Source organism: Triticum aestivum, chromosome 7B (genome assembly GCF_018294505.1).
Source record: "Triticum aestivum cultivar Chinese Spring chromosome 7B, IWGSC CS RefSeq v2.1, whole genome shotgun sequence".
Classification (NCBI taxonomy): Eukaryota; Viridiplantae; Streptophyta; class Magnoliopsida; order Poales; family Poaceae; genus Triticum; species Triticum aestivum.
The window spans coordinates 194325045-194347010 of NC_057813.1; the positions used below are offsets into that span (position 1 = coordinate 194325045).

A 21966-nucleotide genomic window follows, 5' to 3' on the forward strand; every position below is an offset into this window, starting at 1 on the left:
GAACAGTAGATGGTGGAGGGGTGGATGCCCGTGGAGGGGTGGTTGAACAGGAGCCCGTGGAGAGGGGTGGTTGAATAGTAGCCGGTGGAGTAGCGCGCGGTGGAGGCTGGATGAACAGGAGCCCGTGGATGAATAGTCGTAGGTGGAGGCTGGAGGAGGTCGATGGTGGATGAACAGTAGCCCGTGGAGGCTGGAGGAGGTCGACGATGGAGTTGAACAGTATCTCGTGGAGTCCCGTTTTGTGGTACGCCACACCCCTCCCGATGAATAGGACCCCCATTTCGACCATAGCGCTCCAACACAAGTCCGTTTCGTCTATTTTGCGGTATGCCACACCCCTCCCGATCAACAGGACCCCCGTTTCGACCGTAGGAGGTCTGTTTCCTCCGTTTTGCAGTACGCCAGAGCCCTCCCGATGAACAGGATCCCGTTTCGAACGTGGCTGGTTGAACACAAGGCCATTTCCTCCGTTCTGCGGTACGCCAGGCCTCGTTTCGATCGCCTATTCCATACAAGCCGGTTGGCTCCCACGCGTTCCGTTGCCTCCCGATGAACATGACGCATTCCGTTGCCTCCCCATGAACACGGCGCATTCCATTGCCTCCCCATGAACAATACGACGACACTGTTTCTCTGTTCTGACCCAGCCATGTACACGAGCCCTGGCCGTACGTATGCGCGAGTGTGCGTTCGAGACCCCGCCCGTATGTACACATATGTGGCCGTATTTTCTTTCTTGCAAACTGGCCGCTGTACGTACGTGTACATGCTACGTGCATGCCTCTACTATGACACGTGCGCGCCTCTACATCCACCAGTATATACGTACATGTTCGCGACCAAAATGACAACACTACGTACGCTTCGACCAGGTGGGTCCCGACTGTCACTCACTTCCTTGCTGCGAAGATGTAGCTAGTGGGTCCAGTAGTCATGGGGGCGAATCGTTTTTCCTTTTTGCCCGGACGCACTTTCTTGTGTGCGAAGATGTAGCTGGTGGGTCCCAACAGTCAGGGGGGAGACGTTTTTTTCATGAAATACAGTGGCCCGTCCGGTGTGTCCCAACTGTCAGGTGGAGGAATCATTATTTTCCGCGTAATAAGGAGGCACTTATTTGCTGCGACCATGGACCCAGCTGTCAGCCTCTCCACGTATACTCCACGTCTGATGGAAGTCGTTCCTTGACCACGTTGACCACGCCGCGCCGAGAGCACCACGGCGGTGGATGACGGCGAGGCCTAGGAAGGGGACGACGCGGAGCCGTGGAAGACGCGGCAGTGGAAGCCCGTGCGGAGAGGAGTACGAGGGTTCATTGGTTCAGCTGCGGTGTGAGGTTGCCGTCGCCGTAGAAATACAGGGGGTGTGGGTGAGTAGAGGGATGGCCTAGCCAGCGGTAGGAGTAGTAGGGGGCGGTGAGGCCATCACGACATCACAGTCGGCCATGAGAGGCAGGAGCACGCGGCACGACCAGCGCTGGTTTGGGCGGGTGGAGCAAGAAGACCAGATGTTGAAGAAGCACTACGGCCATTGGATGGAAATCGTACGGTCACTGGAGCTAGAATCGTTCATATTGACTAAGTTGACAAAGCCCTCCGTCCCCGTCAACTTAGTTGGCCCACAAGTCATCCTCCCACTATGGTGGGTCCCATCTAGTAGGGGGTATTCATTTTTTTGTGCTTAATGAGGAGGCACTTCCTTGCGTGCGAAGATATAGCTGGTGGGTCCGACCTGTCAGCGGGGGGAACGTTTTTTTCATGAAATACAGAGGCCCTTCCGGTGGGTCCCAGCTGTCAGGTGGAGGAACATTATTTTGCGCGTAATAAGGAGGCATTTCCTTGTGTGTGGCCATGGACACAGCTATCAGCCTCTCCACGTATAGTCCACGTCCGATGGATGTCATTCATTGACCACGTTGACCAGGCCGCGCCGAGAGCACCATGGCGTTGGACGACGGTGAGGCCTAGGAAGGGAACGACACGGAGTCGGGGAAGACTCGGCAATGGTTTCCCACACGGTGGGGAGTACAAGGGTTTACTGGTTCGGCTGCCGTCGCTAGAAAATAACAGGAGGTGTGGGTGAGTAGTGGACTGGCCTGGCCAGCAATGAAGTAGGGTGGGGCGGTGCAGCCTGTGCGGCAGCACAGCCGACCACGGGAGGCGGGAGCAGGCAGTCCCACTGGCGCTGGTTTGGGCGGCTGGAGAAAGAAGATCAAATATTGAAGAAGTAGCACGGCCGTTGGATTAACATCCAACGGTCACTGCTGAGAGCACAATCGTTTGTGGACTAAGTTAACAAAGCCAAAGTACACGTCAACCTAGTAGACCCACAAGTCAGCCTACAAATCTGTCCCAAACGGCATACACCCCGAAATTTCTAGCCAAATTCAAATTAATTTTGAATCTAAATATACCTTAATTTAAATTGAATGAAATTTTACCCGCACAAAAACAATGAAATTTAAAATATCAAAATCCGAAAGAAAACAGTATTTTGGAAGTAATTGCCTGTTTGCTGTATTTTTTAATTTTATAGCCCATTTTTATTACTTGTAGTCCATTTCTTATTACTTATAGCCCATTTTCTCGGTAAAATGCATCCCTCCTCGTCTTGAAAGATTTTCGGCCCAGCAGGGCGTAGAAAAGCAAGTAGGCCTACGTTGGTTATTCTGCAAAAAACAAAATAGCTGGCTAGCCATTTTCAGAAAGGAAAAAAACAAACTGGGCTGGTCATGTGCTAAACATATGAAATAAAATCCTGGGCTAGACGGGCCACGGGTCCCGCACAACCCAGTTGATACCCTTCTCCGTCCCGAAAAAACAAGATTACTGCGCGCGCTGCTGGGTCCCTACTGTCATCCTCACCATGTACATTCATCTCCTTATTCCTCTCGGTTGTTGACCATGTTGACAACACCGGAGGGCGGCGCCGCGGCGAGTGAACCAAGGCGGAGGACGATGGTGAGTCCTCGGACGGGAACGGACAGGAGCCGGGGAAGATGCGTGGAGTTTTAGGGTGCGATGTGGCGACGATGCGTGCGCGGCAGCACAGCCAGCCGTGGGAGGCGGGAGCAGGCGGTCCCGCTGGCGCTGCTTTGGCTTTGGCGGCTCGAGGAAGAAGGGACTGAAGAAACACGACAGACATTGAATGTCAATCCAACGGTTAAGGTTGGCACAATCGTTTGTTGACTAAGCCGACACCAAGTAGCATACTTTTTTATATATAGGAAGAAAAGAAAAACTGGGCACGTTGGCCTGATAACTTTCCTGAAACTGTGACCGTTCGATCTTGTGTTGCCACTAAAACTGCGAGGAAAATGCGTTCGTCTGCCGTCCTCCTCCCAGGAAACTAGCACCCTTGGTTTTCCACCGAGAGGTCTTGGGTTCGAGTCCTAGTAACTCTCAATTTTGTCCTCCTTCCTTCCTCGCAAAAAAGGGAAAGAAAATCAAAGACTTGGGAAGGCATACAGAACAAGCTAGTGTACCAGTAAAGAGACGTTGCCGAGTTTTAGAAAAAAGAGAGACATACTCCTGTAGCTAGTTCGAATCCAAACCTAGACTATGACTATATATGGTGCTATGCTACGCTGCAAGTAATGAAACTGACATATCCAACGTTCACTTCTCCTCTTCTCTACTTACTCTGCCTACCATCAGAAGCTCTGGCCGCAGCAACCATGTCCGCTGGCTGCTCGTCCAGCTGCTCTTCAGCAGGCAACAACCGAATATGCTCTAAGTCACCACCCGTACCATCGCTTGTGGGTCTCATCACACCCCCGCCGGCACACGCACCACAGCCAATTGCTCATCGCAACAGGTGTACATTTAGTGGGACATGCTGGAATGAGCTGAATATCTCTTGACCTGTGAATGGCAACAGATTGGACATGATGATGCACCTCAAAACTTTGCATGATCGCCCCATGGTTATGGATATCTTCTTGGTGGCAGCTTGGAGTCTTTGGAAGGAAAGAAACAATAACTACTTTCGCCAAGTAGCCCCATCACTCTCATCCTGGAAAACTAGGTTCAAGGACTTTGCTAATATTAGCCATAGGGTCCCTGACCACAGAAAACAGATAGTTGCCACTATACTTGACACTCTACATTGAGAATACCAGTGATGCTTTCCCCCTGCGTGGGTGTTGCTTGCTGAATTTTGTCCATATGTAATGTAACATTGTACAAAATTGTTTTACCCCTTGGTAATATACTAAGCAGTAGGAGTCTTTCCTACTGTCTAACCCTTAAAATAAAACAATCCTCAACCCTGGCCGAGTCTTCTACAAATGCCCGAATCATGGGTAATAATATGTTTAAGTGTTGTTCTGCTGCTTTCAATTGCTGATTTTTTTAATATTTGGTTGATGATCTTCCAATTTGATTCGTGCAGAAAAGGGAAGATTCATGTGATTTGTATTTCTGGGAAGTTGCTGATGTGGGGGAATGCAACTACGCTGATTATTTGGTTAGCCGAGGAATCCCAATACCAGCGGGTTGGGGTGTTGGACAAGTAACTGAAGGAACCGCAGAAGAGGAAGATGCAGAGCAGAAGGTTAAAGATGCAGTTCCTCTGATCATGGCCAAGAAACAGCTGCTGAACGGCCTTGACAGCATTGAGGAGATGAAAGAGCTTGTGAATATAATGGGCAAAATCGATGTGCTCTTTAGGATGATTGTCTCTTTATTTGCATGTAGCACTCGTGATGTATTCAGTGGCTATGACATGAGCACTTTGCTGAAACTAGTAATGAATGAAACATGGGTAGCAGGCTGGGCGTAGTGTTATGAACATCTAATGATTTCTATTAACGGAAATCAGGGGGTATCCCCTTTTGCTCATAAATAAATAAATAGCAAAGGCCCTGTCGGGTCAGCTTTGTTCTTATTCGAAGACGTCAAGCAAATTGCAGTCCAACAACAAACTATGTCATCAAATTCAAGTTTCACAACCAAATATGAGTACAACTGAACAACAATGTCATCATGTTTTAGTCGTCATACAATCACCAAACACAAATCAACATACATAACAAGTGATGTTCTCACAGCAAAATATTGAACAACATGTTCATCAGGTTTCAGTTGTCATAGCAAACACAATTTCACATAGTAGATAAAAAAACGTCTTCTGACAGGTAAATACGACAAAAGCAATGTAATCATCATCCGCAGCAGCAGCGTCAACATCTTTGCCATGTGTATCAGTCTGAATCATAATTCCCCACGATGTCGTCTTCTTCTTCGTCCTCAACGTCCTCGAACGTTGGCTTCTTCTTGATCAACTCTTGTATGTCCACAGCACGACAGGCAATCTTTTCGCTGGCGTCATTGACATGATGGTTCTCAAAGATATTAGGAACATCTGTGTTATCTTGTACATCAGGAGCAGTGTAAGCATCATCTTGTTGTGCAACTTCATTAAACGAATTCCTCTGCTCAAACTTTTGCAATACTCTCCAGTCATCGCTACGTGCAAATGTGTCTTCCAAGAAAAATATCTGTGTTGCTTGATTTGCCAAAATAAAAGGCTCGTTGGTCCGGTACACCGCCTTGACATTGATGGATTTGAAATAATCATCAGCTCTGGGTTTTGCGATCCTGGAAAATAGGTTATACCAATGACAGCACAACAGAACCACACACCGATGATCCTCGAAACTGGAGATATACTGCAACTAAACAATGTTTGTTATGTTAGCATACATTTCAGTTGTCTCTTTGTCATACGTATCCGTGCTCATGATGGCACTGTTTTGTGTCTTCCTGCCTTCATCTCGTACAAGGGTGTTGTAGCGCACATCTCCAACAATGCAAGATTCATAATGTCTTACCCAAGTATCAGGACCCATTGCTAGTGAGTAAAGGGCATCATCAACTGCATGCCCATCCCCCCGCATCTTCTTAGCCTATGGTTAGAAAATAGACAAGCTGATCATCTTATGTACTCAATATATTGAAAAAACCGATAGTGCAATTCAAAAGCTTACATGGCTCTTGAACCATTTCGCAAATCCTGCCATAACCAGTTTGTCAATGTTTCTTGGATTTTGCGGCAGTAACTCCTTTTTGTAGATGATGCACAACATAGTGATCGCGTCAAACATCTAAATATATAAGAATTACTGCAAGTTCAGTAGATTACGATGTATAAGCTGCAGTACTGCACTTACTTGATATAAGGTAGTATCTCAGGACAGTTATTCAACACATACCAAATCATTTTGTCCAAGTCTTTAGGTTTGTCCTCTTGTCGACTCTTGCCTGTAACTCGAACAGAATAATCGAAAACATTGAGCCCGAGATTGTCTTCACCCACCTCTTTGCTAAGCTGATCAGCTGTTTCAATGTATTTTGAGCAGAATGTCAACGCTTCTGTAGCAATGTAGGCCTCTGCAATGGAACCCTCGGGTCTAGCTCTGTTCCTAACATAGCCCTTGAAAGTGCCTAGTCGTCTTTCAATAGGGTACATCCAGCCATACTCTACTGGACCTCTAAGTAGTGCCTCATCAGGTAGATGAACAACCAAATGCACCATCACATCAAAGAAGGCTGGAGGATATATCTTCTCCAGGTCGCATAGGATAGTTGGTATCTTGTCTCTAAGACGCTCCAAAGCATCTATCCTGATATTTCTACTGCAGAGTTCCCTGAAGAATTGGCCCAACTCTACAACTGCTCTGTATAAGTCAGGGCGGCCCAATCCTCTAACGATAACAGGTAAAACCCTTTGAAGTAGGACGTGGCAATCATGAGTTTCCAACCCTTGTACCTTGTTTCCATCTGCACTGACTCTCCTTTCAGGGTTGGAAGCAAATCTATGTGGGAATCTCACACGTGATAGGACCTCGCAAAATTCTTTTCTTTTTACCTTGTCCAAGATGTACACAACTGGTGCCATATCCCGTGGTTAACCTTCATTTTGCACCTGCAAATCTTGTCTGATACCCAGGTGTGTCAAATCAATCCTAGATTTTAAGGTATCTTTCGTCTTGCCTTCAATATTAAGAAGTGTGTCGATAATGCTGTCACATATATTTTTCTCGATGTGCATCACATCAAGGTTATGCCACAGATCCAAATCTTTCCAATACTCCAAGTCCCACAAAGTGGACCTGCGGGTAAACAATAATCTCTCTTCTGCCCTGTCACGCTTCCTTTTCCCGCTACCATTACCAGGATGGTTTCCTGGTGTAATATGCCTGACTTTTTCTAATTCCACTTGCAACTCATCGCCGGTGAGCCTCTTTGGCGCATAACAGTTTTCATGCTTTGCATTGAACACATGTCTTCGGTATTTTCTAGGATGTGGCATTTCCTTGGCAAGGAAACAGTGGTGTCCAATGTAACAGATCTTGCTAAGTATTGCGTATGATAGCAGATTCCTGTCACAGCGAACACATGCATTGTAACCATGTGTCGTTCGCCTTGACATAGTGCCCAAAGCCGTATAATCATGGATGCACCAAATTATAACAACACGCAGAAAGAAATCAGCTGGTGGGCTGCTATATAGGTCTCGAGTGAGAACACCCCTCCATAGCTGTTGAAGTACCTCCACAAGAGGCTCCATGAACAAATCAAAATCCTTTCCAGGACTTTTTGGACCTGGGATGAGCAAGGCCATCATGTAGTTTGATTCTTTGGTGCAGACATTTGGAGGCATGTTGTAAGGGATAACAAGCACTGACCACATGCTATATGTGGCGCTTTGGTTGCCAAATGGTTTAAATCCATCTAAAGCTAAGCCAAGTCTAATGTTTCTCGAGTCAGCAGCAAACTTTTTGTGTTTATGATTGAAGCTTTTCCACTCACTACAATGAGATGGATGGATCATTACATTTTAGTCTCTGTACTCCTGGTTCCTAGAATGCCACAGTACTTCCTCTCTTGTTTCAGCATCATGAAACAACCTCTGCAATCTTGGTATAATTGGAAAATGTCTCAGAACATTATGAGGAATCCTCTTCACAGCATCGCCATCTTTCCATCTTGATGATTTGCATTTCGGGCATTCACTTAAGTTGGCATAATCCTTCCGGAACAGAACACAATTATTCTTACAAACATGGATCATATCATATCCAATTCCAACTGCATGAAGGAAATTCTTCATTTTACTTTAGGTGTGTGGCAGCTCAGATGCATCTGGGAAAGATTTGCGGAAAGCAGCCAACATCGCATCAAATGATTTGTTGGTCATCCGCTCAGATGTCTTCATCTGAAGAAAGGTGACCATAGCTGAGAATACTGACAGCTTATTTCCTGGGGTGACAGCCATGTTGCATTGTTCCAACATGCGGGCCCATCGTTTTTCTTCTGTAGGTGAAAGTTCACGGAATGCACGAGCATTTTGTAGCATTGTTTCAATGTTGGTCAAACTCAGTGGCTCCGCCACCACCACCTCCTCCTCCTCTTCCACCTGAGTATCAGGCAGATCAAGATGGTGATCTGCTGCTTCCACGTAGTCAATAACATTGATGTTCACAGTTTCACCATGATGAACCCACCTAGTATATGTGACCGACATCCCATACAAGTGTAGATGATTTTGCATAGTTGACTGGGGTCTTGTAACTGAATTCATACAACTACTACACGGGTAGAGCACATCTGATTTCGGACCACCGTACTCAGCTCTGATAAAGTTCATGAAGTTTTCAACCCCCTCGACATATGCAGCAGAGAATCTTCGAGCAGAAGTTATCCAAGTCCTGTCCATCTGTTAGACATACAAATTAGTTCTTCTACTAGATATTAAGGAAAAACATATATGCTTTTTTATGAAGTCCAGAAAAAAATACCTAGGTCGATGTCTAAAGCTATGGCAAGATATTTGGATGAGCAAATCTAAGTAATGAAGTATATGTAAAGCTAATTCAGCAAACAGATTTGAGTGCTAAATTATGGTAGTTTGTTTTAGCAGTCAATGAGGCCGAGCACACAACTATCAAACTATCGAAGGCCATCGCAGCAACAAAGATCGAGTATAAAATGGTGTAGAGCTATTTCACCTAACAGATTGGCTACTAGACCATGGCAATCTACGTCACAATAAATATATGGCAGGATATTTTAGCAACTAATCGGACTTGGCATGCCATCTCAGCTAAGCAGATTGAGTGCAGAACAGGGCAAGGAAGCTTCTTAAGCAGAGCATATTGACTGTAAACTACTTCGGCAAATAGTGAGATTAACAGCGTCTATCAGCTAACATTCAGCGCTACACCGACATGAAAGGGGCCTCAGTCTAGAATGCGCGTACTGTGGGAGAAGCTGACCACTGTGCGTCTCCACATGAATGTCGCCAGCGATGGCGGCGCTGACCGCCGTGCGCCTCCACAAGAACGTAGCGAGCGGTGCCGGCGCCGCTAGAGGACGGCAGTCTATGAGAACGTACTGTGGGAGCGAGAAGATTGCCGTGCGTCCCCTCGACGAACCGCAGCGCCGACGTATTGGCGTGGCGGGGAGGACGGCTTTGGCGGAGTGAATGGAGTGGAGGGGGACGGGGGGGGGGGAGGGGGGGTTTGGGGAATATTATTGGCTAGTTGGCTGAAGGGCGGTTGAATCGGATTTGGGGGGAATTTTTAGGTGGGTGGGGGGGGGGGAGGATTTTCGCGTGGTGGGCGGGGGACTTTGGCGCATGATCGGTTTCTCCAAGTGCAGTCCCACGTGTCAGTGAAGAGGCAAGCCAAAGCGTGTTCCGTTTGTGTGAGCCATGTGCAGGACCGAACGTGTGTGGGGTGCAATGCGACCGCGACATGAGTGTTGTGAGTGTACTGCCTTTTTTCCTTTTAAACTAGGTGCTTCGCCCCCTAAAAAAACTTCTTGCTTGGCGCGATCCATCAATACTACTACTAGAGTACTAGTAATCCGGTAATCCCGACTAAAACGGCGCGGCCGAGTCTTTTCCTGCGCGATATGCTGGGAGGTTGGCTTAGTTGGGTTTTTTAGGACAAGTAATGCTACACCTACGTAATCCTAGTTATGTAATTAACGTAATGTGAAACATGTGAGATTTTGATTGTAGATTGGGGGAGGGAGGGGCCCACCACCATGAAAATCAGGGGAGGAGAGAGAGAGGAAATTTATGTTAATCCTTTTGTAGGTTCCCGTAGATGTAGAAAGATGTGAAATGCGTGAATGTGTAGTGGACGTACTATTGGAGTGCCTAGGATAAATTGTGCATGTATAGACCCTATGTGTTTATTTTACTTCGCATGTTAGATTTGTCTCGGTTCAATAAAAAGCAGAGTTGGTGATGATGGTGTGCCTGTCATCCTACAATATAGGTCGTCCGATCTATATCCGACGGATAGGAAGGAAACTATGACAATTTACCCGCACTCCTTGTTCATGCTTTTCTCCCACAAGATCTTGATCTTCTGTTCAACGCACGTGCATCTTGCTAGTACTCCTACAATATACTATATTATTGTGAAAGTTCATATACACCGACCAAGATTAATGCAAACACGGCATATTTTCATTACATTTCGAACTTTTATAGGACAGAAAAATAAAAGAAACCCGACCCCAAACCTATTCTACGGCGGCGACCGATGTCCTCCATCTGCGATATCTATGTACGGGGCCGGGGTTCAAGACCCGTGAAGTGAAGGTGCAGTCTCCGGAGAGGAAGAGTAGAACACGGGACACAGACCGGCCAGTTGGCACACCAGGCCCTGCCGCCTCCCATGCCCCACTCATCCTCGGAGGAGTCCCCGAACTCGGCGGTGCCGGACGTTGGACAACGACAAGTAGGACGCGTGGCTGATGGTGCTCCCGTCGTCGGCCGCCAGCGTGCCCACCGCTTGTGCGGTCGCATCCGCGTCCGGCTACGCCGCTATTGCATCGCGAGAGGCGACTTGAGCGAGGGCGGCGACCTCGAGCTTCATCCTCGAAGACAAGCTCTCCCGCATAGGGTTCGCACTTGCGTTCATGGAGGATGTGGTGCCAGGTAGGAGGATGATGCACTATGGTGTGGAGGTTAGCTAGGCGTTGCCGCTTTAAGTTGCGCATTCCGGTGAAGCCAAGCGTCCGGGTGCATCATTAAGTCACCGGGGTTAGTTCCTCGGGCACCGAGCCTCTTAACGACGACATACGAATGGATGGCATGAATGCGGGCAGCTAGCGCTGGCTGGGAACGCACCGCGCGACGGCGCGAGGGACGAGGGTTTTGGTGTGCCAGGGTAGTCAGCTGCGGTCGTGGCAACGTTGGAGATGCCCTTTGCTCACATGCGATCCCCGCATGTCATTGAAAAGCAAGATGACCTGGCATGGTCCCAGGTCCTGAGGATGCAGTTGGCCGTGCTACACCACTCCGCGGACGTGTTGCGGCGCCCCGTGCATTCGATGAGCCGGGTGTTGGGGTGTGTTTCGATTGTGGCCAAAGTGCACCTTACAAAAATTTTGGTCACGACCAAAGATTGGTCTTTGTTTGGATGATTGCCATTTTTTTGGCATGCCAATGAACTCTAGCCAACTCTAGTTCAATTTTTCTTACCAATGTCGTCCAAATCATGGGCAACCAATACCTCAACCAAATTTTTGGCTACCGAATACTTTGATGGGGCAACCTTGGGCACAAACCAAACAGACAGTTGGTCGTGCCACAACACTAACGCCACCCTCGGCACACTGAAACCGACCGTGTCTAGCGACGATATGAGCGTGTCACTCACTGCAGTCGCCGTGTCCAGAGGCGATGCTGGAGCTGCGCCACGTTGTTGGCCCCAATAACCCACATGAATGGTTGTCGGTTGGCGAGGAGGTCGTGGGCCAGCTCCTCCATTGGACTAGTCTGCGCTACATCGTCCCGAGGGGTGTGCCCCACATGCCGGTTTCCCTATTTTCCCGGCCATATTCGAGCGTCAGTGCTCCGCGTTGCACATTAGGCCTTTCACTACGTAGGCCAAGTGAGACAACTTGTGGCATTTGCTTATTTCTCATTCCTCTCCAACCCTCTTCTCCGTCGATCGTGTCGCCCTCCGGTCGAGTCTATCCTCCCGCATTCCTCATTTGAACATTCCGCCGAGTATCATTCGCATGTACCCACCCTAGTCCTCTTTCAATCGATCTCCGAACCCCGAGATGAAATCGAGAGAGAACGAGTGGGGGCACGTGATACCTAAGGCGGATTCAAAATTTTGAACCGGTGATCATAGCATCCGCAAATCATATATAAAGGGTATTCAATGCTCGTTTTGTTTTTGAACGTATAATATACTCCCTCCTATCCTTTGTAGTTTACATATAAGTTTTATGTGTAGTCAAAGTATCTCTACTTTGATAAAAAAAGTACCAACATTCAACAACGCCCAATCAATATTGTTAGATTCGTATGTACTCCTAGATTTGTACTCGAGATGGTTTCCAATTTGTTTTCAACCACATGAATGTGCTTGTTCTCGCGCATGCTCTTCCTACTAGGATTTCACCATGTATAGCCAGTCTAGTAGTAACTTTTTTAAGCTCCTTGTCCAATAGTACACATGGAGTACTAACAACATCTGTACTAGAGTATGCAATGCTCATAGTAGTACTCCTTCCTTCCATTTATATAGGGCCTATGTGGAGGAGAGAGATGTGAAAAAGTAAGGGGAGTGAGCTCTCATGCAAGAGCCTAGCTATATACGCATTCCTAGTTAAATACAATAAATATGAAGAAAGAGATAGAGAGGAGATGGAAAAAAGTACTAATACAATAGCCAACCTTTTTTGTGGAAAATAGCCAACCTTATAGCCCACACTACCGTATGAGTGCATATAATAGATGATGGCTATAGATGACATGGCAGTCCCTCATAGCCATCGACTGGCTATATTGTTAACCATGCTCTAATGCGTTTTTAAAACCGCATTTGACCATTGACAAGATTAATAGTACATGAGATGTATAATGTGAAAATTATATCATTGGAAACTCCTTTCACATACGAATTTGACTGTATGCTTTGTGTAAGTTGCATGTCATATATTAGTACTCTAACATTTGGTCAAAGTTAGCCTGGAAAAACGCATTAGGCCCTGTATAGTAAATGAAAGGAGGAAGTAGTAGTGGTAGTGGATCCTCTGACGTAGGTATCCTGCCTTACCCTCCCTGTCGGCCACTTACTGGTGGACCCCATGCTTGCTAGGCCCCGCATGTCAGTTACTCAATGGGTTCGGCCACGTCAGGGGATCCTCATCCGTAGTATACTCCCTCTTTTTTATTTACTCCGCATAAAACGAAGGGAGTGGTAGTATAATAAATGACGCAAGCGGGGGAGGGGAGGGACGTCGGATTGCTCTCAACTGCGGTCCCACAAGCGAGCGAAAACGCAAGACGAAGCGCGTTCCATTCGATGAGCGATGTGGAGGGTCCAGTGTGCCGGGCTGCAACGCGAACGCGACAAGAGCGATGTACAGTCAAAACTGATTTACCGGTCGTCATCGGAACCACTATTCACACCAGAACCTTCGTTGCTCGGCCTACACCAGCCACTTCCCTAAAACCACACCTAATCTCCAGCCCATTCCCCCACCTTTTGATCCCCTAGCCCGCATCAAGCGTCCCCTAGTTCGCCGGAAAGCCATGGTGCGCCGCAAGATCACTTACTACAAGATGCTGATGCCGGAGCGCCGTGCAGAAATTGAGGCGGCGGTTGGCGCCACAGACCTCCGTTCCCAAGCTCTCTTTGCGGCGAGCCAATCCCCGAGTTCTCTGGAGCCAAGCTACGAGGGGAGGAAGCCGATCCAATGTGCATGGTGGCGGTTGTGGAATAGAAGGCCCCCGATGGGTATGAGACAATGGACGTCGACTTCGTGTCGGCGTCCGAGTCCCCCATGGTGCATGTGGACCAGCGGTTCAACATGGCGATACTAAAGGAGGACCGGGAGGCAGAGGCTCAACTCGACGCGGAGCGCGCGCATGCTGCTGCCATCGAGGCTCTCCTATAGGTGGAACCGGATGTCGTGGATGTGAACCGGGTGGCGGAGGCTCAACTTGAGGCGGAGCGCGCGGATGCCGCTGCCATCGACGCCCTACTGCAGGCGGAACCGGATGTCCTGGACTTGAACCGGGCGGCAGAGGCTCGACTCGACACGGAGCGCGCGGATGCCACTCTCATCGACGCCCTCCTGCAGGTGGAACCGGACGTCATGGACTTGAACCGGGCGGCGGAGGCTCGACTCGACACGGAGCACGGGGATGCCGCTGCCATCAAGGCCCTCCTGCAGGCGGAACCAGACGTCCTCGACTTGAACTGGGCTGTGCTCTCGTCCGTGCAGAGTGCCCGCACGCTCCGCGTGAATGAGTAGCTGGAGGCCGAGGACAACCACGGTGCGGAGACACACGTCGGCAGCTACGGCTGGTTTGCGCCGGCAACCAAAGACGACGAGGACGTCTCGTTCCGCGAGCAGTGATAGTTTTTCTTTATGTTGTTGTTTTTATGGATCTTTTGCTGTGTAAAAACATATATTTGTTATGCAAGTCGCCTGACTTGGGTCAGTCTACCATTTCAGGCGGTTGGATGAATATCCTACGTCTCCTAACCCTTCTTCCTCACCTCTTCTTCCTCCCCAACAGCCAATAGACCACCGCACGGGCCGTATGGATACTCCCCAACATGCGATTGGATAAACATACTCTATGAACGAAAATTATGTGTCAGCGGTAGGATGTCCGAGTTTGGTTTGTTCACATGCGACATCACGTGTCAGTGAGGGTGCGTTCCCTTCGTTGGGTTTGTAGCGTGCAGGAGCGACTATGTGAGGGTGCGGTGCAACCGCGGCGTGCAGGAGCGACTGTGTGAGGGTGCGGTGCAATCGCGATAGCCATGCGCATGTGTACCTCCTTCTCATTTTGAAAACTTTAGGCAAGCTCGCAAAAATGTGTGGCGAAGTATGGCAATGCAAGGCCTAGACCCAAACCGAACGTACTAGGAGTACTAGTGTTAAAAAAGAAAGGCGGGGTTTTCCTTCGCGGTATTTAATCGATACAAATCCTCGTTTTACGTTTCAATTAATGCGTATTTTTTTCTCCAAAGACCAAAGAGCTAACCATCTCACTCCTCATCGCTTGATTAATGCAGCGCCATGCAAACCAAGCTTCTCACTTCCGCATGCATGCAAGGGATATTAATGTCCTTGGTTGCTAGTACGAGGCAAACCCCATCAATTTTGCCTCGATTAGTGTTAGTGGCCTTTTGCAAATTGTAATTTTGATATAATGGCCTTGTGTACAAAAAATGGAGATAGTAACTATATTTGACTTCCTTCCCCATTGCGGTGACATCGACGATATCTCGAACGTTGTGGTTTGGCGAAGTGGGTTCGACGGAGAACACCATTGAGTCCTTGAGGGAGACCACGGTAAGTCATTCGCAAGTGCCACCTGCAAGCCGAGACAACCGTCTTATTTGCATCCAGGAAGTCCGTTGAACCAAAGGACGCGTAAATGTACTAGTACTACTAGTACACAATAGCGTAGTCCGTCCAGCTTAGTGCGGTGAGATGGTTTCTCGAAGAAGACGATAGAGAAGCGGAGTCAACGAATAGTGAAATGATGGTTGCTTCGTCCGTGCTTTTGTGATTTGATGCCTCACTGCTTTGTAATTTGTGATAGAAGGGACAGGGGAGTAGACTCTATGCTCTATACTGTACTACAAGCATCCAAGCATGGGAGAAAGAGGAGAGACGTTGCATTTTTCTATCCCTTCAGTCAATCAATCAGGGAGCTTCGGTTCCATCTTTTTGGCTTTGGCAACACCATCCACGATGGTTCCCATGATGCCGAAAGCTATTTTTCACATTTGGCTACACATTTTGGATGCCCTTAACTGTACCACTTGGTTTTTCTCCTGTGTGCTATCTATACAAATCTCAATTATATTGATCTCAAAAATTATAGAATCAAGATTAGTAAAAAGGAGGTGATTTTGCTGTGCGGATGGCGGGGGAGGTTTCTTATTTTCAGAGGACGTTGTCCTGGCGGTTTGCTAACATGCGGTCCCACTGTCAGTGCTTTACCAAGCCGATCCGCATCCCACATGAGGTAGAACAACGGCAGAAGCAACACGTGGTTAAGTTGAACAAGATGAGGGAGAAGCAGATTCAACAACGAGTGAAATGATGGTTGCTTCATCCCTCCAACTTCTTTTTTAGCATTATTACTTTGTCCCTCCAACTTAACTGCGGGAAAGGTGCAGCTTTGTGATTTGACGCCTCATTGCTCATTACTACGCCGGTGCCATGACTGGGGTGCTTCACCCCGGCTGCTCTGCACTGTATTCCGGTATGGCACGTGGACCCGGTAGCTTGATATCCCACATGTCAGCGAAAGGGAGTAGAAGATTTATGAAAGCGAGCGCTCCACTCTTACAACAGAGGAGTACATGACACGACGACCCAGTGAACTATCACTTGTACTGTATAGTACTATAGTTTTGTTGTTTCGCACGATCCATCGATACAAACCCGATTAAACAGGAAAGGGCGGGATTTTTCCCGCGCGGTAGATGATACTGGCCATACATTTCAAAGGCAATTTTAATGTATGCAAACTGAATAATTAAGTAACAATATGATATCTAGTAAAACTAAAAACACATATGATTTATTGTGTTAGAGTCTAGTAGTAGTGTTGTATTGCATAGTTGTCTCTACTTATACTCTTATAAAAAACAGAGTTGGTGATGATGGTGTGTCTGCCATCCTGCAATATAAGCCGTCCGATTTATATCTGACGGATAGGAAGGAAAAATGGAAATTTTGCAAAAAAATACCCACACCCACCAACGTTTGCAAATAAGGCCTTCCCTCGTTCATCCTTTTCTCCCACAAGATAAACTACTCATACAAATGCATCTTGATGTTCCGTGCAACGCATGGGCACCTTGCTAGTTAGATGTAACATGCGAGAACGTGTAGAGATGTAGTTTTGGAGGGCCTACAGAGAGAAAAGCGTAATACGGTCACCGAACTTCAGAATAAGCTGATTACGGTCACTATATACGTTTTGTGGTGATTATACGGTCACTTGCTCATGGTTCAGTATCGGATTGCACTCTGTTGACCGGCCAAATAGTCTGCGTGATGCCATGTTGACTAGTTAAATTGACCATGTTCCTTGTGGGTCCCACCTGTCGGTTCTCATAGGGAAAAGCCAGATAAACACAAATTTATGCAGGCGCGACAAGACTCCAACCCGTGCGTGGGAATCACCTGGTTGTGTATGTGTTTGTCAGGGCCTGATGTGTGCGCATGCACGTGTAGCTTGAGCACTTGAGCATGAGAGTGTGTGTTGGTGGTGTGATGTACTGGTGTGTGCATGCATGCGTGTGTGTGTGTGTGTGTGTGTGTGTGAGTGTTGCGTGCGTGCGTGGCTGCGTGTGTGTGTGTGTGTGTGTGTGTGTGTGTGTGTGTGTGTGTGTGTGTGTGTGTTGCATGCGTGCGTGGCTGCGTGTGTAGATGTGAGTGTTGCATGCGTGCGTGGGTGCATGTGTTTATGTGAGTGTTGCGTGCATGCAGTTCATGTGCATGCGTGCGTGTGTGTATAATCACCACACCAGCTCCTGTGTGTTAAAACTTAAAACAAACGGCTCAGCATACCAATACAAGGCCACCTTGTCCGCTGTGCCCGCGGTCATGACTTCGAACCACCGTCCAAATATATCTTTTGTCGTTTGTTTTCATTCTTACTAGCAAGATGCCCGTGCGTTGCACGTAACATCAAGATGCATTTGTATGACTAGTTTATCTTGTGAGAGAAAAGGATGAACGAGGGAAGGCCTTATTTGAAAATGTGGAGAGGTGTGTGGGTACCTTTCTGCAAAATTTCCATAGTTTCTTTCCTATCCGTCAGATATAAATCGGACGGCCTATATTGCAGGATGGCAGGCACACCATCATCACCAACTCTGTTTTTTATAAGAGTGTATTTTAAGTGTATTTTATAAGAGTGTAGATGTAGAGTAGATAGAAGCCGACAGGTGGGCACCATGGTAGTAAGATAATGTGATGCAACCCTAGAGGTGCCACATGGAGCGTTTAACTGGTCAACTGGTCATGTCTTGAGCAAATACAGAGTTGCACGATGAGCCCGTGACTGTATAATAACCACTAAACATAAATGGTGAATGTAATGATCGTCATTGTATATATCGCGAGAGAAAGATGAAACATGCGTGAATGTGTTGGGGGCTTACTTTTAGAGGACCTGGAAATAGTTTGTGTGCATACATGAAAGGGGCGTACAGGGGGGGGTATGCGATGGAGAGAGAGATGCTCTTCGTTTGTCTTTATTATGACTAACTTTGTATATAGTATAAAAATATACAAATTCACAGTGCGGAATAAATATCATTGTGGGCACCATGCAATGCAAATTAGCGTTCGTACTCCTCCATATAACTCTGTAGTGTTGTATATACATAGAAACTCTAAAATAATTTTTTGGCCACACTTTATTCAAAAGGAATGTCGTATGCGAAATAAACGTGAAGAAGGGGCTTTTTAGATCAATGGGGTACGTGATGTAACATGTGTGGATGTGTAGTTGATGCATTTGGCGGGGCCTAGAGAGGTATGTGTGTGTATTACGTATTCGAGAGAGGCATGGATAGAGGGGCCGACAGGGGGGCGTGGGAGAGATAGCACGAGAAATGAGAGTGGTCTACAGAGAGAGAGAGAGACGAATATCACGTCACGACGAGAGATTCCCTTCCCTTGAGTGTGTATATGCAAGGGGGGAGGGGATAGAGGCACCAAGAGAAATGTTTTGTGTGTGTGGTGTTTGTGTTGGTATGTGTGGGTGTGAGAAGATAATGAGACGTGGGGGCAGAGGGTGTATCACCGCGTGAGGTCCGGTGGGTCGAGGTGAGGCCCTTTGTTCGGTTCCGTCCTGCGCCACATTGGTCGGCCCTTGACGCATTTAGGAAGACCCATGGATGACTAGTCGTACAAGACAAAGATAGTAGAATTGTGAAGGACTCCATGTTCACTGACAAAGCCGGCTAGGATTTGTAACCCTAGGTTCTCGGACTAAGGTAACCCCTTTATCTCTGATATTACTATTCATCCAACCTAACTTTAAGGGGCATCCTACAGAATGCTCTGCTAGAATCATACTCGTCGATTAGGAAGAGAGGTGTGAGACAATGTGTGAGAGACAGGCCTAAAGATAATGTGCGTACATGAGACACGTAGGCAGGTCCATGTACATAGAAAGGGTCGATGGGGATTGTGTGTGTGTATGCTTGCGAGAGGAAGAGTGCTTGTGATAAAGGTTAGTGAAAACAGTTGTAAATGGTTACGAGAGGGAGGGAGGGTTATATCCAAAGTTTCAAATCACGGGCTAAGGCATTTAGCGGCTGGCTCTGTGCCAACGCTACAGCCGCTATCGCCGGCTATAGCGGCCGCTAAGCCATTTCGCGGCTACACTACATGTGCATGTATATCACACATATATTCTAATACATGTGCATATTTTTCTCAGAAAACAACGTATTTTCTGTAGAAAAAAGAGGATTCTCAATATAAATTCGAACATAACAAGTACAGAAGAGATCTGCAGCAGTTCAACAGATAAATAGAAACATAAATTCAAAACTGCATCAAGCTTCAAGCATAACATCAGCAGTTCGACACTTAAGTTCAGTAACAAACAACAGCATGTCCATAGTCCATTACATGCATCACAAAGTCTTCAGAATTCATTTGTCAAAAGCACACAGGAAAGGATAGAATCATGAGCGCCAAAATAAAGTTCATAGAGAAACCGACAAGCTCACATGTGAGAACCAGAACTCATGTCGGTGTCCTCGTCGTCATCACTTTCTGAAGCAGAGGAAGCAGAGAGCAGATCTTCTTGAGGAGTAACAGGGATCATCTTCTTCTTCTTCTTACCATAGACACCCCTCTTCCTTTTAAGTGGATTAATAGCAGAAGTTCCTGGTCCAGCATGCGAGCTTGCATACGGAATTTCTTGATCTTGATCTTCACCTTGTTCTTCATCACCATTTGGCACTACACCAGTGATCCATTCATTCTCATCATCTTCTAAAACATCTACCACCTGCTTCTCAATGGGTCCTTGTGTTTGTTTAGTTTCTTGTCCTTCAGTTTGGAGTTGAACTTGATGAAAACAAGGTCACTCATCTTGTCATGCAGCATCCTGCTGCGTCTCTTTGTGTGAACCTACAAAATGAACAAATCAATATCTCAAAGGCTGCAGCAAGCATAACATCACCAGATAAATAGAAGAAGTATAATCAAGATCACTAGTTCTGCACTTAAGTTCATAGAGAAATTGACAGCATCACAAAGTCTTCAAAATGGATTGAACAATGCATTTAAGTGGAAAGGAGGAACAATATACTTACTTGATCAAATACACTCCAGTTCCTCTCACAAGCAGAGGATCTACATGTCAAACCAAGAATCCTTGCAGCCAAGATCCTTAGTTTTGGAGCACTTGTCCCATGGTTCATCCACCATTTAGCTTGAACATAAACAAGTGGGACATGTTAGGAAACTTTGGGCAGGATAACAAAATAAGAAACAACAATCAGGCAACCAATTACCTGGATCAAACTTCTTGTTTATCCTTTGCCGTACAGCAATGTCCCTTCCAAAAGACCCTATCCCCTCTTGCTAGTGGTCAATCTCATCGATTATTTCTTCTTGCATGATAGGATCTTCAACCATCTTTGAAACACAAGTTATCAGCCCTTCTTTGAAACTACCATCAATCTCAATATCAAGCTTGTTTGGATAATAATAGTATGGGTTCAAGTAGTATCCAACCATATGTAATGCAGTCTTCAACTTGCTGTCCCATCTCTTGTCAATGATGTCCCACACTTCCAGAAAGCGAGACTTGTCATTGTCAAACCTCACGGAGATCTCTTTCTTTGCATCCAGCATACAACCATGAATAAAACCCATTGCCGAAACATCACTATCCATCCTCCTCAAAAGATTTGCCATTGGCTCAAAGAAATTGACAGCGGTATCTACGGCTTTCCAGAAAGTTTCAAAGCGAACGATTTTAGCTGCGTTCTTCCCCTTTGCCTTTTTTAGGTGGTCCATTTCATTGAGTTCATCAGACCTGGACAACTTTTGTAGCTCTTTTTTGTTGTCCTGCAAGCTCTTCAAGTTAAAATATGTTGTTGCAAACCTAGTAATACCAGAGCGGACTAGGTCTTTTCCAAGAAATTTTCTCATCAATGCCAAAACTCTTGTATGCGCATAAAGGAACATAGTCACAACCTTTCCTTTGGCAATTGTTTGTTCGATTACAGGAAGCTTCCCTATGTCCTCCAACATCAAATCAATTGTGTGGACTGCACAACCATTCCAAAATAGGGAGGGACGCTTCACTTTCATCATTGTTGCTGCTGCTATATTGACTGAGGCATTATCCGTTACAATTTGAACGACATTCTTCTCCCCAATTTCTTGTATGCATCTATCAACAAGATCAAATATCATCTTGCCATCTTTTCTCACATTTGAACAGTCCACAGAATCAACAAAAACAACACCATAGGCACTATGAACTACCAAATTCATCACTCCCCTTCCTCTTTTGTCTATCCATGCATCTTTCATGACGGTACATCCAGTGAGCTTCCATGCTTCTTTATGTCCAGCAAATCCTTCCTCGACTTTCTTCTTGCTCTGATGTAAGTAAGGGGCCACCCATTTCATAAGGAGTGGGGCCTTTCATGTCTGTCCCAAACGCTCCAACCGCTTCAAGCATAAGTTCAAAGCTTGGAAGCAAGACTGCATTGTGGGCGATTCCGGCTTCATAGAAGAACTGACAAACATACTCACAAGCACGGACCCTCCTCTCTTCCCTTCTTTGAGTGGACAACTTTGCAACTTTGTAGAAAAGCCTTCCCCCTTCCTTGCGGCCACAACCTCTTCTGTTGACTTGGTGCAAAACTTATCCATAGAACCATATGTGTTGCCCTTACTCTGTCGT

At 46.8% G+C, this 21966-nt stretch overlaps 1 long non-coding RNA gene across 1 annotated transcript; it reads right to left on the bottom strand.

The window, feature by feature from the left end:
* Positions 1 to 20033: 20033 nt before the first annotated feature.
* On the bottom strand, positions 20034 to 20700 carry LOC123160627 (uncharacterized). Its single transcript, XR_006480274.1, has 3 exons — positions 20561 to 20700; positions 20360 to 20478; positions 20034 to 20174 (listed from the first exon to the last, which is right to left on the bottom strand). It is a non-coding gene; the product is annotated as an uncharacterized lncRNA (long non-coding RNA).
* Between the last annotated feature and the right edge of the window lie 1266 nt (positions 20701 to 21966).